This window comes from Aulonocara sp. 'chitande type north' Nkhata Bay, linkage group LG9 (genome assembly GCF_057382095.1).
Source record: "Aulonocara sp. 'chitande type north' Nkhata Bay isolate Kocher_YH1m ecotype deep benthic linkage group LG9, A_spYH_male_GT1.1, whole genome shotgun sequence".
Taxonomy (NCBI): domain Eukaryota; kingdom Metazoa; phylum Chordata; class Actinopteri; order Cichliformes; family Cichlidae; genus Aulonocara; species Aulonocara sp. 'chitande type north' Nkhata Bay.
Window position 1 is genome coordinate 32,404,368 of NC_141352.1, and position 13,356 is coordinate 32,417,723.

The following is a 13,356-nucleotide window of genomic DNA, read 5'->3' on the forward strand; positions in this document are numbered from 1 at the left end:
TCTCACTCACTCACGCTCTCTCTCCATCTCTCTATGACTCTCTTCCCTCCCCCTCACCCAGCTCTTCACCTCTTCCGCTTGCCACCCATAGGCTCGTGGAGATGCGTCTATTGCAATGCAAGAAATAACCACATAAAGCATACAGTAACACTTACACTAAATACACACAGGCGCTAAAGCATTTTAAACTCCTGTTCACCGTCAAGTATCAGAACTACAAACTGCAAATATTCCAGCTGCACAGACAGAGTAATGGGAGGTGCTGCTTAAATGCTTTAATGATTACACACACTAAATGAATATCTGCGTGAGACACGGAACCCACTTTCATTCCACTTAGCACACATGCATTTTTGCTTCCCATAAAATGTGATATTATTTAAATACTTTTTTTGCTTAATATCTATTTGTACCCTCTTTTGAGATAAGCCACAGTGGAGTGTTTTACAGCAGTTATATCTGTTGCATTAAGTATGTGGTGTACTACTATGTGGTGCGCCCCTGCTGATCCTTTCCCATCACCTTCCACGCCAGGACAGTATTGAACTGAAGCATTTTGTCTGCATGTGTCTGCTTTGTATTTTCTGCAGTCAAGGGTGGCCACACGCTCCTGTTCAGTGATGCATCGAGGGCGTTTGAAGAAGAAATCCTGCATGAGTGAATGCACAAGAAGGCAGATGTGCCTTATTTGCTGATGTTCAATATGCTGGAGACACGCTGCGCACTCAACTTTTAACCAGGAAGATTTCAACGGCGCTGCCGCTGATTTGTCATCTGTAGGAAAGGAGAACTCACGCTTTTTGTCTGACTTTGTCATCCTGGAAAGTATTTTCTTATGTTTTTGTTATTTATTCCTTATCAGATGAAACCATTCCAGGAACATGAATTATTATGGAACCTGCATTACCTGATTATGAAACAAATACTTCTGTTTTTGCATCTACTTCCATCCTAATAAAGCTTCAAACAGTCACTAAATAAACACCATAAACAACTGAACAACCCAGTGATCTTTACCATAAAACAGTACAGATTGGCTTGTTTTTAGAGTTCATGTTTAATGATCATTTTGATATAATAGTGGAAAAGGCGAATGTATGCTGCAGTCTGCTATTTCTTCCAAAAGAGTGGCATGACTGAGCCAACACATGGTTCTATCTGAAGATGGATTCATTTTTTATTGGTTCTGTGTGGGGAAAGAAAGAAAAATTGACTAGATTTAGACTAGAACGCTAGTCGCTGACTCTTCAGACTTACATGCATCAGATCAAGTGTACTGAACTGCTTGGTAATGGAAATGGAAAGGATGTGGGGTAGTACAGCACGTGCGAGCTGCCTTTTCATCTTTTACCACGTTTGAGATTATTGGGTAGCCTTACACAGTTATTTGGCCCAACACACACCTAGACTCCATCCCATGTGGCTGGCATGATGTTGTTGAGCAATGCAATTAAGCTCCAGGCATGAATGTGGAGCAGGAGAGTGCACCTGTGTGAGAAATTAGACTACTTTTATTGATTCCTGTTGGTGTGCTAGCACAATAAAAAACAATACACAACAGAAAGTCTGCAGAGGAGACAAAAAAAGCCTGAAAAGTTAATAGCAGAACTATATACTGCTACAGAAAGATTTAAAAAGTGGAGCGATCTACCTGCCCATTGCAAAAACTGTATGAATTACATAACAGCGACTGGAATGTGAGAGTCCAGCATGTGAAAGTTAATACAATCCCCTAAGAAGAAAGTGCTGGTAATCTCATTAACAGGGCTACATGAGGCTGCTCTCAGAGTGGGCCCAGAAATTAGAGAAGATGAGAAGAGATGAGACGCACGTCTTCCAGTTTAATTTCGTTTTCAGTAAGATTCTCAGTGCACTAAAGCAGATAACCACTCATAAATATATATGTATATATATATATAAATGCAATGCAAAGAATGCGTGCAGATGAATACTGCCGAGTCTATTTCCATGAAATGACTGAACACATGGGGTCCGTGCAAACAATGCTGTGAAGATTAGTCTCCAGCATTTTGCGGTTGTAAACACTTCTGTGATCCCCACCCCGCATCTCAGCTCCTCATCTCCTCATCTCCGCTTCTTCTCCTCTTATTTGTGCAGATTTGGACTTGGATGAATGTCAGGGTTGGAACAGGAATGCCTGCTCGTTTGTTTATCCACATTGGATTTAGATTTAGTGTGATTAAATATGGAGGGAGGTTGTGCGGTTTGGTTGTGAGCATCCAGCTTTGTCTTCCACAGGCTTCACTCTGGATGCCATGGCTGGCATAGCACAGATGACCGGAGAGATGGCTAGCAGCCGGATGCTGGCGGACCTCTCTGCACCCTTCTCCTGTTTCAGCTTCCTCTCCCAGAGTGGACAGCCATGACAATTATCAGCATACCTCTGATTAGTGTCCATGGGGACTGTGGGTAAACACACAAGAGTTTAAAGTGTAATGGAGGATTTTCTGCCATGCATTTTCAGCCTTTTTCATAAAAATGTTATATTCAGCTCAAATCGCAGCTACACAGAGATGCAAAAACCCAGTGATCTGAAGTAAATGCACCAAACCGTGGTATTACGGCCTTCGATTTTCCCTTATTGCACAAACAACTGATCTGAGTGTTTCTGGGTTATTTTGCTGCTTAGAACTGAAAGGTAATGACTAACCATTTGAGCGTCCAAGAAACAACATGATAATGTCTGGGCACATATGGCAGATGTGATCTCAGTGCCAGGATTTTTTTTAATTTTCTTGTCTTGTCACAGCACATAATTAAAGTCAACAATCAAGTCAACGAGCTGTAAGGTTCACTGAGCTACTGAGGAGAAGCAAAACCAAAAATATGGCAGAAAAAGAAGATAAAAGACTGAGCTGAATAAATCTCAGGAACAAAAAGGATATTATAAGAAGACTCCTCTTCACCAGAGATCAACTTGGTTTTTCCTCCTGCTTCATTGGGTGTTTAAAATGTTTTACTAGCTGAGCTTTTTCTACAAATAACGTAGTAATAAAGTAATACAGCTGTTTAGTTGCAGTCAACCAGAGAAAAATGACAAGAAAAATATGTTTATATTGGTTATATTGAAATTGGGTCATCCAACAGGACAAAGATCTGAAGTGCAGCATCAACGCTAGAACAAGAAAAGAATCAAGAAGTTGCAATGGTCCTGTCAATGTCCAGACTTCAATCCGACTGTAGCAGGACCTTAGGAGAGCTGTGCATGAATGAATTCCTACAAACCTCAAAGACCTGAAGCACTGTTAAAAGGAAGATTGGGCCACACTGACACAACAGACTGATAAAGTCAAACAGAAACCAGTTATTGAGGCTAAAGGTACTGGTAGTTTTTTACAGGACTGCACAGAATCCTGTAAAAACTTTCTTTTTCACTCTCATACAAGAATCTAATGTTTCACACAGCATGGTTTACATAATATTTCTCCTTTTGACCTGTGGATATGGAAGTGGCCCTGTCACCACATTAACCACCTGTACCTGTTTAACTCGAAGTGGTGCCTGAGGTACATTTGTATTCACTCTTATGCTACTTTATGACACAGAAAAGAGACCCAAACCTAAATTAACTACTCCTGTTTTAGCCATCCTGTATGTGTTACTCCGTGCTGTCAGCATTCACACCCCTTACACATTGACACTTAGCTAATATTGACATCTGCTAACTGAGTGGCATCTCCTCCACTCCCCACTGTCTTGCTAGATGATCAGAGCACCCAAGCTTTAGCAGTCCCCCGAGCATGCGGGCGTTGCAGCGTTGTTCACACTCTATCAATATCATCTTGTCCGCCTGTAAATTATGGCGCTTCAGCCCTCTCACTGTGTCACTTGATCTAGTGACAGCATGTGATCTGTTATGTGCAGCTCTTGCATCCCCTCTGTGAAAGGTGTGCTAGCTCCCTGACAGAGAAAGCGAATGCTCTCCATTTGCCTTCTGAATATTGATCTATCTGTGGCTCAATATATTTACATGAATTCAAACGGGCTGTATGTGTTCATTAAACCGCCCTTGTTTGAAGCCTCTTATCTGAGTGAATGTTTTACTATATGCAATTCCTCATTTCATTCACTGTATAAAAGGTACATTTAAAACTTACTTCAATGATTTCCAAATCTTATAAGCTCCCACTATTACACAGATGTTGTGTTGTAATGGTGAAAATGAGATATTTCACAATTTCATGAAAATATTTGATGATATATAATATATATAAATAAAACTGAGTTGAATTGAAAACCTTTGTAGTAGAAGAGTCCCGTTGCTGAACTGGCCTGTCTGCAGTCCGGAGCAACTAAAAACATCTGGCACATCATGAAATGAAAAACTATAACAAAGAAGACCCAGGACTACGGAGCAGCAAGAACAAGAACACTAATATCCAAAATATCCAGCAGCTGGTCTCCTCAGTTCCCAGATGCTCACGGACTGCTTTTAAAAAAAGAAGAGGGGACGCTACACAGTGGTAAACATGGCCCCATCCCAAGTTCTCTGAGACATTTCATATGGTTTCTCTATTCTATTGCGATTACATTTTACACAGCGTCCCAGCTCTTTTGGAATTGGGGTTGTATAACCCAGAGGTAACACTGAAGACGACCGTAACAACGGCGGCAACTGTAACTGGTATTGATTGTCTGACCTTACCCTTAGTACTCTATTTTGCTGTTTTAGGAGGCCAGAAGAGAAATCAATGCCCTGGGATACCCATGAGAGGTCTGGGATAAATGGAGACCGGCCAGGCTTTACTGCAGCAGTGCAGCGGAGAGGATCAGCTGGGAAAGTGTCAGAATGGAGGCAATGGAGTGGAAGATACATAGAAAAAGAGCATACCAAATCAAAGTGACAAAGAGAGTCTATGAGGGCTATTTTCTGCAGGGAGCAATTTGCCAGGCGGTATTGGAGTAGAGTTTATTAAGTGCAAGTTAACCAAAAAGAAAAAAAAGAGGTTATTCAAACAGTTTTGAGTTTAAACACATGCAGTCAAATGAGGAAACTCTATGCGTGATAAAAGAGCCAGACTGAGACGATGAAGGGTGTGACCCCCAGTGTTAGGTCTGCAGAATGTGAAATGTGTGTTTCCTTCCTCTGAAAGTGTACTCTCACTTCTCCTTAAATACAAAATGACCATGGACTCCTGAGATGAACCCAAATTATTCAAGGTTGTCTAGTTTTTAATTGTGTGAAGTAACTGGATGGCTTGCTGGAGATATTTGTAGTTTAGTGATTCTCACTATATGTACCATAAACTCGACATTCGTGTGGTTCTGTGAGAAATCAGTCTGTCTATCTATAATGGCTGGATGTTTTACAGCAATCTTATTAAATGGCTATCTTAGACTCTCATCTCATTTGATAATGTCATTAGAACTGATGACATTATCATCAGCCTCCCCGTGTATTCTGTTTATACTTTTCTTTGCATTTCAACATCCAGTTGGCCTCCATTTTTCTTGAGTTGCCGTGTGCTTATCATTGCCCTCCCCTTATCCTAAACTGTCAGTGACACAAGAGCACTTAAAGCGGTATGGCAAAGGGAGAAGACTGGACGTAAGGTAGGAACCAATAAAACATTTTCTTGTTATTAACAGAAGTTATACTTTATGATGCACCATATACAGTAAATGCATGCTCTCCCTATAGATATAAAGTCTGGAATAGACATGAATACCTCTAATCTTTTCACCAGACGTTACATAATCACATATAGTCAAAGCTGTGTTGTGTAAGTTTACATGGAAACGTCTTTTTCTTGTCAAAATAGGTGGCATTTAAGTCCATGAAGGCAAGTTTGATCCCATTATAAAAGATCTATTTGTGCATCTGGATTTTCAATAGCAGCATTACCCACCGAAAGCAGGGAATTAAAATTAAACATGTCAAAGCATTTTAGTTGCTGGCAACATAAAAGCATTTCCAACGTCACGGAGAAACATTCCTGTTTCTTTAATGAAAATTACAGACATTTCAGACAAGAGTTGCTTTTTATGGCTTATGCTTTATTATCATAAGAATAACCATTTTATATAAGAATGCAGCATTTCCTGTTTATACTGCTGTTTGGCTGTAATGAAAGCAGATGTCCTCGAGTGTTGCAGACAGAGCCATTGGGGCCATTATCGGGGCAGCAGTGGCAGATGCAGCAGGTAAGATAAACCGAGTGCAGATACCGGGAGTGAGTTAATTAGCAACAGAGTTTTACATATTGCAGATCTTTCTCTTTTAGTCCCCCGAATCCTAATAATTCATAGGCCTGATACTTTCACAGGGTTCATGTTGAATTCATGTTTATTTCTTAGAGTAAAACTGAGAAGCCTTTATACGTCACATTTTCTCCCTTGTTTGGTGTTCAGTACAATTAAGCAGCATCTGTATTGACTGATAAAGCACAGGGGTGGTGCCTGGATGTCATCTTCACCCATGATGTTATGGAACCAGAGTTTCTGCATAGCAACCAAACACCACATACTGCCGTTTGCCATTGTTAAAACATGCTTGTTATTGTAATGCATTAGGATGTCTGTATTTTCAATAACTCTGGGAAATAATATATCCATTACTGAATGTTCCACACACATACAGCCCAGCCCATGCACTGGATCTACGACCTGGACAAACTGAAAGAAGTGCTCCGTGATCTGGAGCCCTGTCCAGAGTTTCGGCCTCAGTCAGCGAATCCGTTCTACCGCAGGACGACGGGCGAGCAGACCTGCTATGGAGACCAGGCATACGTCCTGCTGGAGTCGCTGAGTCGGTGTGGAGGTAGTGAAAGTCGCTCAGACAGGCGGCAACTGTGTGTCATACACCTGCCAGCGTGTTTAATTTAGAATTTAGAATAAGATGGTAACAAATCACATTTTTACTGTAAGTAAATTTAGGTAGTGTGCAAATACTTTTAAGTGATCATAAATAATTTTATATAGTGTATGGGTAATTTTAAGTTCTGCATAACTTGAAAGTCTCCTTTCCTGTAAAACACCTGCAATTTAGACGAGGTAAACCATGATATGAAAATTTAGCATACTTATGATGTCATATGGGGAAATTTTACGAGGAAATTATGCAGCATTTAAGATTACTTAAATAATATATTTCTGCCCCTTTCTTGTAAAAACCCAAAAGTCATGTACTACTACTTAAACAAAAATGACTTACATACTACTTAGGTTTTCCTCACAGTGTAATTATGTCTTTGTTACCCTCCTTGTCTAGTGTGCCTACCTTTAAGTATTTATAGGTAACATAATTGCAAATACATTTAAATTCCTTTTAATTATTGGGGAATTGTGCCCTCAGTCATCAGCTGTGTTATAAAGTGTTACCCAACATTTATATTATTAGATTATAACATTGTTAAACCATGACCTTTTAACGTGCAGCCTGTGACAACCACTTACACTGACGCAGAGTATTGCCCCGTTTCGACAGGCGTTAATGTGGAAGACTTGACCAAGCGCTTTCATGAGTTCTTTGGACCGGGAACGGTCTACGATCTGCCCCTGAATGATCCATACAGAAAGAAAGGAGGTACTGTGCTTGTGTGGCTGCCATCTATCAATTTTGCAATTTCCATGAGTTAATCACCAGCTTAACAGGTGGTGATTAACTTTGTGGGAGCCTGTGTTTCTGCATGATAACTCTGTGCGTGCTGTTTTTCCTCCTGCTGATGGGGGCATTCCCTTTCCATGAAAATGTTCCACAGTCAGACTTCCTTTTTTCTTCTTTAGTTGGTTTTTGTCCAGCACTTTGAATATTGGCTGTTTTTTCTGCTGTCAGGGTGTCGTATAAATATTGTTGTGCAGTAAATTGCCACAGCACCACGGGGCACTTTGGGTACAATGAACTGCAGATGGTTTTATGTCTTCTTGGAATAGTATAAGAAGAGCTGTGTCATCAGCGATAGCCATCATGACTGAACAGAGAACAGAGCTCCACCTGCAGAAACTTAAACAGCTCCATCAGGACATCCAAGGGAATGTTTCTTTTCCTCTTCTTCCTGCTGTATATCTACCAATTCTTCCCTCCATCATAAAGCAGCTGTTTGTTGCATTTGATAGGCCCTAAGGCAATTCTCCCCATCGATGGCCCATGGAGGAATGCGAGCCTGAAGGCTTTCATCAGAAATGTCGATGCTGGCAAAGAAGAAACTGGTAAATATCACAACTGCACAAAGACTTTTCCATGCCCTGATTTGCAAGGTTGTGATCTTCATGTGTTTTGTCTTTGAGGCTGTGACGTGGACTGTCAGATAGACGGTGTCACTAAAATCGCTCCTGTGGTGGCTATGTACGCCGGGCGACCTGAGATGCTGGAGAAAGTGGAAAAAGCCATTCGCGTGACCCAGAATAATGACATGTGTGTGGCTGTCACACTGGCTGCAGCGAGGTAAGTGGATACGTCATGGCAGGCTAGGGAATTGCAAGCCTCTATCCATCTGTCTGACTTTGTTTGTGCAACATTAGGTTTTTGGAGCATTTCATTGTGAATGGTCCAGATCCCAACGCTCTGGATGCAGTTCTGGCTCAGCTGAATGACCCCGATAGACCGAATCCTCAAGAGCTGGACAAGGCTGTCATTGGTAAGGGTTTGAAGACTCATTCAATATGGAATTTAAAGGAATAATGCAAGAAGAATACAGGAGAAGATTGATGCTACTCTTAAATAGAAGGATCACTATAAAAAACAAGAATGTTCTGGGTGAACCTTTCTGGGTGGATTTTAGCATGTTCTCCCAGTACCTATATGAGTGTTTCTGGTTGACTCGTGAGTCTAAATGGCCTTAGCTCTGAATGACTGTCCTTGTTAACCATGTGATAGGCTCTTCCCCAGTGACAGCTGTGATAGGCTGCAGGTTACTCTTGAACAGGAGAAGCAGCCGTGAAAACAGACGGATATAAATATAAAGCTAGAACCAAAGTTTGATTAGCCTGCTTTGGTTTGGCATATGAGGGAAATGGCTAGCTCAACTCTCACTAAATCTTATAAATAGCCCAAGAGTGAGCAGTTTAAACAAACAACTAATGAGCTATAGAGCTGCTGATTCGCCGATGTTTTTAACCCTTGGACAGAAACAGTATAAAAGAGCTACAGCAAAATCAGCCATTAGTTTCCAAGTCCTGCTTTGAAGCCTCGAGATAAGTGTTTCATCTTTGTTGCACAAAAGGGAAAAAAAGGAATGTAACAGTGAGAGGAGGATCTGGCTATAAATTTTGACTGTAAACATTGGCTAATGACTAAATTCTTAGCCAGCTAGTGTGTAGTTTCATACCATATTTCAAAACAAAGTATAACTTAGATTTGTTCAATTTTTACTTAGCATAGCTTAAATTGAGTGACTGAGCCAGGGAAATCATCCAAAAAGTGTTCACAGAGAGCGAGACACAAAGCAATTTCCCATAGATTTCTATAGGACGTTTTTGCCACCAAAGCATATCGCCATCTGGTGGCCTTTACATAGAATGCATTGGCTTCATTTTTCTGACTAGAAAGCTAAGTCCATCTTTGATACTGTCTAAAGTTTCCCTTTAAGCCTTTATGTTAAACCAAGGTTAGCAGTTTCTAGCTTCATAGCTTTAGATTCAATCAACAAATGGCATCACTTTTCTATTTGACAGTTAACATTTCACAATAAAATGAAAAGGTAGTAGCATATTTACTCATAGAAAATCACAAAATGTCAAGCTAGCTTTAACTCAGAAGCTAGAAAAAGGATAAAGATATTAAGCTTTTGTCCATATGTACCAGTTAGCTTAAGCTTACTGGTGCATCTGTTAGTTTATGCTAACTGGTGCATCTGTTAGTTTATGCTAACTGGTGCATCTGTCTTAACTACTAATATTAACACACAGGATGGACTGTCTTTAAATCCTTTACTACAGCAAAAGTGCTTATGCCTCACTTTAATCATACTTTACAATAATTGCATTCACAAACTTAACAGGAAAAAGTAGAAAACATTATTAGCATGTGAATTGAAAGTATGCTGCATTCATGGTTTTGTTGTATTTGACTGCTTTATTTATGTTTACAGATGTTTTAACTGCTTTAACTGTGAGAACCACATTCCTATAAAGTCAGCTTCCATGAGCTCAAAAAATAAAAAGTCTTGCTTCAGCTTTATCGCATTTTGCAGCTAATCCAAGGGGTTATGAAATATTTTGTTTAACTTAAGTTTCCAAACCCATGAAAAAGCACCAAATGATCCAGTTTATCACAAACATTCATAATCACCGCATTTGGAAATATCCAGCTTGCACTGGGCAGAAATGGCATGAAAAGAGTGATAAAACTGCATTAAATCAAACCTTAAGTTTGCACTTAAGTGCAGTGATTAATTGTAGCATTGGTCACAGTCCACCACTATCTTGACATAAGCTGCATTTATCTTTTATAGATATGATTTGGTAGGACAGTATAGACATGGTCAGGAAGGAGGCAACACGCTGCTATGTGGTGTGATCTGTAGCCATGAACAAGTCCAAGGTCACAGCTGACTGAAGCCTGTACATTGCATACCTGTACATACAGTCCATGTAAGGCACTATCGTAGGTTTTGTTACAAAAAAGCTGCATATTGGTGGTTCTCTTTGCATTACTTCTCCATTATGTCCTTTAAATAAGCATGTCGACAGAAATCAACTTTTCGTTTAAGACTTGAAGATATTGCATACCAGGACACGGTTACATTTAAAATTGGCAGTTTGTATTTCAGAGTCAAAAGTCATTTGTTACAAGAAAAACAATAACAAACAAAAATCTCATCTCTGTTCCCGTGTCTCCACTCAAGCTCATATCAGCCAGGTGAAGGACAACCTCACCAAGACATCCCAACAGCTCATACCTGCCGTGTTCACAAACACATGAGGTAAGCTAGCAGGCAGCAGCAGGACCCTTCCTGTCAGTGTAGCGCTCCAGTCTTTGATCTCCTGCCTAATGGTCTCCCTCCTCCTGGCTTTTCATTCTCCCGTTCCCGCTGAGTTGAGTGTCTCAGGTTTTACAGGGCTAAAAGGGTTCAGATACTTAATGTACACGTGGAAAGTTCTGCTTGCCAGTTCACACCATTAATATAATGTACATTTTAAGTATACTGTAAAGCCGCTAAAGACCTCATAGTATCTTAATATGCTAACAGGGCACTTCACTCTCAGACTGCAGGCTAACTTGTGGTTCCTAGGGTATTTAAAAGTAGACTGGGAGGGAGAACCTTCAGCTTTCAGAGCCTTTCTCTTTGGAACCAGCTCCCAGTTTGGAGTCAGGAAACAAACTCTGTCTCTACTTTTGTGATAGAGCTTTTACAGTTAAACCCTCCCTTAGTTACGCTGCTGGAGGCTTCCCACGATGCACCGAGCTTTTCTTCTTCACTTCCTGTGTGCTTTTATACCACTGCTGTACTTACTATTATCAAACTCTGTCTCTTTCTTCCATACTGTGCCTTTTGTCCTGTCTCTCTCTCTGCTCTCTTTTCCCTCCCTTCTGGTTCTACCAGAGGTTTCATCCTGTTAAAACATAGTTTTTCCTTCCCACTGTTGCCAAGTGCTTGCGCACAGGGGTCGTCCAATGGGGTTCTATCTAATATTGCATTGTTATATTGTCTTTACTTTACAATATAAAGCATCTTGTGTTGACTGGCTGATGGGAATTGGCACTATATAAATGAAACTAATTTGAACTGAATTACAGCATAGTGTGGCGTCATAAGGAAGAGTAAAAACATTAAAGAGCCCAGTAACGTGGATACAACCATGTGCCATTCATACTGGATCTGTTTCCAGCTTTGCCCGGTGCGTTCCAGGGAGCGCTTCATGGAGTCCTGACACTCAACCAGCTGGACGAAGCAGTCAGAGACACCATGCGCTGCGGGGGATGCACCGCCAGTCGAGCCTCCTTCATTGGAGCCTGTTTTGGGGCACAGGTACTGTAGGAACATGGTTGTTGGATACGTAAAAAGAGCCATGGGTCACTTATCCAAATTAGTGTATGACTAGAAAAAAAGTGTTTACATTCAACACTGACACTTTTTACATGTTGCTCATTGAAAAGATAAGGCAACATGGAGTAAGTGGATACTGTTGCTACTTTTGTACAAACAAAATCAGCAAAGTCAGAATCGGGAAAAGACATTAACGGCACCTCATACAGCTGTGACACCACCAGAATGTGAAGACATTCAACTGCGAGCTCGTCAGCCAGACGACATTGCATCAATACCAATATTTGCACAGCTGTAGGTGGGATATCACCAGCGTCAGAATAGCCACAAGCTTCCAGCACAGATGTGAGGTATACAGCACTAATGGGAGAAAATATTCTACTTATTTATTGCCATCAAGCACAATCCAGTCCAAATGTATCTACTCTGCAAGAGACATGAAAATCCATCCTTTTTTGCATGTTGTTCTGTGCACTCCTGGAGCTCCTTTGATGAGTTTCACAGTGAGCTCAGATATTCGGAGAGCTTTGTGCTTGCTTGATACTTTCAGCTGTCATCTTGATGTGCTTTCAGACCGGCCTCCGGGGAATCCCAGAGTCTTGGAGGAAGAGGACGCTCAGATACCCTCTGCTGTTGGAGCTAGCTGAAAAAGTGCTCAAAAAGATTCAGTAATCAGTTTTAATTTTTTTGCCCCCATAAATTCATCATCTATGTAGAATTTGTGGATAATTGCATTTTAAGAGACTTTCTCAAGTTGCAGATGTACTTTGGCACAGCCATCCATGACAGTTGCATTCTAAAGTCTTGCGCTGAATGAAACTCGAATCTATTTGCTCGGTCGAAGCTGCATCATGTAAAAAAAATGAAATTAAATAATAACGTTGTATAACCTATTCTCAAATAAAAACTTGTGTTACTGAGACATTTGTATTTGTCTGCTGTTTGCTTTCCTGCGGAGTGGAAAGTAGGGATTTCCTAATCTCAGGAAGCATGTCTGATGAGAGAGAGTAGTTTTGCTGAACCATTAAGTGGGTTTCTGTCTTCTTACTCCTTTGAGAACTTTCTGTTATTGTGAAGTGAAAGAGCAGATACACTTTACTTACTACTGGAACACGCAGAGACTGCCACTTATTTCTCTCTCACAGGAGCTGTTCTGCCTTCCTGAAAGTGCTGACATTAATATTCACATGTTTAATGCACCCGCCCCAACACTTCTGAAAGTTAGCCAAACATAAGGCAGTGTCAAATCCTTGATATCTTTGACATGGGGTGAGTTTAGTTAAGAAAAAAGGCTGCCGTTGGAGACTCTGGGTTGCTTTTCCAGTCAAAGTTTTACATGCAGAGATTGACTGGTTAACGCAGTCAGTCAATGTATTTAAACTGGTACTGTTTGTTATCTTAGCAAAGA

General features: G+C 40.7%; 1 pseudogene across 2 annotated transcripts; it reads left to right on the forward strand.

Annotated features, from left to right (window-relative positions):
* Positions 1 to 5,501: 5,501 nt before the first annotated feature.
* Positions 5,502 to 12,862, forward strand: LOC147322544 (crystallin J1C-like; annotated as a pseudogene). Of its 2 annotated transcripts, none has more exons than XR_015131102.1 (10): positions 5,502 to 5,574; positions 6,099 to 6,165; positions 6,602 to 6,781; positions 7,448 to 7,546; positions 8,077 to 8,169; positions 8,248 to 8,404; positions 8,482 to 8,597; positions 10,806 to 10,883; positions 11,791 to 11,930; positions 12,522 to 12,862. The product of XR_015131102.1 is annotated as a crystallin J1C-like, transcript variant X1 (transcript). The 2 variants fall into 2 exon arrangements; XR_015131103.1 differs by having other exon boundaries at positions 5,536 to 5,574; positions 6,096 to 6,165.
* The last annotated feature ends 494 nt before the right edge of the window (positions 12,863 to 13,356 follow it).